General features: G+C 39.7%; 1 pseudogene; it reads right to left on the bottom strand.

Annotated features, from left to right (window-relative positions):
* Positions 1 to 923: 923 nt before the first annotated feature.
* On the bottom strand, positions 924 to 1,730 carry LOC138022076 (uncharacterized; annotated as a pseudogene).
* Between the last annotated feature and the right edge of the window lie 755 nt (positions 1,731 to 2,485).

Raw genomic sequence — 2,485 nt, 5'->3', positions numbered from 1 at the left:
TTGTCGATTAGGGTGGCTTAATTATTGTAAACACACGTGGGTTTGTCAATAGTTGGAATAAACGAAAAACTTTGTAGAGAAAGTAAGAAATCATAAGCATAGCGGGGAGTTTCAGCGTGAAGGAGCTTTATGTTGAAATCGCCCATAATGTAAACTCATTTATTCGAGCTAATTAACTTCTCGAGTGTGAGATCAAAATACTCCTGAAAGCGTTGGGGGGAGTTATGCTGCCTATATATTATACCCCAAATCATGTTACCTTTCAGCAAGAATTGTATTTCAATCCAGAGCGCCTGGAAAGCCTCCTCTGATGTTTTTTCAATAACTGTATACCTCAGAGAGTCATCAATATACAAACCAACACCTTCAGAGGTTATAGGTGTCGGAACATATTCAAAAACGTAGCCAGATATGCTAGGATCAAAATCCGTATCCTTTAACTTGTTAATTTTTGTTTCAGAAACTCCAATAAGGCTAAAATCATAATCCAACTCATCTAATAGATGAACCTGAAAGTTTTCTAGATTTCGCTTAAGACTTCTGACGTTATTATGGAGCAAAGAAAAACATGAGTTACCAGCATATCTGGGAAATTTACTTTTGAATTTATTGAAACTATGTGGAGAAAAATAACGACTCTGTATGCAGTGATTATAAAGGTTAAAATCAGGATTATAGACTACACCTGTATTTAGACTAAATAAATCTAGGTCATAGATGCTACAGAGCGTTTCCAGGTGCTTTTTGGAGGGCAGATGAGAGGATAAACAATTGTTAAATTGACCATGGACTGAAGTAATATTTTGACCAAAGTATGGTAGATCTTGAAATAAAGAACGACTTTGCAAATTTAATTGACTATTCACATCCGGCATGAAAAAACAAGAAAAGAAAAGAAAACAATACTTATCAGTGTTGGGAAATCAAGTTTCCCCGGCTAATCTTCGCAGGCAATCCATATCTGTTATTTTGATCGCATGGGAACCCTCATCCTTCTTGAGGTAAATAACAGAGTTCTTGGCCCAGCAAAAGCGGTAGTGATCACGTTCTTTGAGTTTCTTGGCCTCAAAGAGTAGCTTCTGCTTTTTGGGAGTAAGATGATCAAAGATTCTTACACCTCTGAGCTCGGTATCAGCAGACAAACCGATACTTGTCGGGTTAACCTCAGCTGCTCGTTGACGAACTTCCATAACTTTCCCTTTCGCCAGCCGCCTGACAAATTTACAAATGACAGGTTTGGGACCATCTCTTTCACGCCTTGTTGATATGCGACGGGCAATATCAATGTCTAGTAAAGAAACTTCAACTCCCATTTGTCCAAACAGGTTAGTGCAAAGAGAGCTGGCTTCGAGTGCCGATTCACTGGCGCTCTCCGGTAGACCAATTATTTTAACATTATACTAAAAACTGTAATCCTCGGCTTCATCAATGGCGGTACTAACACGTTCCACTTGATTGCTTAATTCGTGTAGGCGACGAGTTATTTGCTTGAGCTGTACTAAGATATCAGAATTAGCAGCAGTCAGGTCATATTTGTCGCTTAAAAACTGCAAACTTCTTTCACTTTCAGCATTTGAGGCTTTGTTGCTACTGTCGTTACCAGAAGCCTGAGTGGTTCCTTCAGTTTGACACTTTTCCTTCAGCGACTTTACCTCCTTAAATAAAGCGTCTATTTGTTCCTTAAAAGCCTGATTTTGTTGCTTGAGCGAGGTAACGGTTTCTCTTTCCATAGTAGCGGATCTTATTAGTGGGTTAGGAAAAAGAAATGAGATTTAAAAAGAAAAGAAGACGACTTAATCAGGTCAGGAAGACGGAGCACAAAATTTCACGTCCATCTTGGCCACGGGCTTCGAAACATTCAGTACTGCGTTAGAATGGATTGCTAAAGATAAATTGCACGCTTCGTCTATCATTCATATTTTAGATGACTTTTTATTTATTGCGCTCGCTGAGACAAAATGTCAGGTAGACCTCGATAATTTTCTTTGCATGTGTCGGCGCATAGGTATCCTGATAGCTGATGACAAAACTATGGGCCCCACCACTGCTTTACAATTCGCTGGGATCACCTTAGATACCATATTAATGAGGGTTCATCTTCCAGAGGACAAGCTTGTCAAATGCTGTACCCATTTGGTTGATTTTTGCTCTTGTTAAAGCGTGACACTGAAAGAGCTACAACCTTTAATAGGGCTTCTCAATTTTGCCTGCTGTGTTGTGGTGCCTGGGCGTGCTTTTCTGTGCCCTTTAATAGACTTGACCAAGATTAACCAACACAATCTCAACGTTTGGACGCTAGTTTTTGAGTGCATACAACGGCAAATCCTTTTGCCTCAGATCTCGATGGGCCAATTCCAGAAACCTCAATTTGTTTACAGATGCGTATGGTTCTCTGGGTTATGCAGCAATATTTGGCAAACATTGGTTTTTTGCGGAATGGCCGCCACTTGGAAGCAATTCCATATTAATATCTTAGACTCTTGTC

The sequence above is a fragment of the Montipora capricornis genome, chromosome 10 (genome assembly GCF_036669925.1).
Source record: "Montipora capricornis isolate CH-2021 chromosome 10, ASM3666992v2, whole genome shotgun sequence".
NCBI lineage: Eukaryota > Metazoa > Cnidaria > Anthozoa > Scleractinia > Acroporidae > Montipora > Montipora capricornis.
The sequence above is the reverse complement of the archived record's forward strand: the minus strand, read 5'-3'. Positions and strand labels throughout refer to the sequence as shown.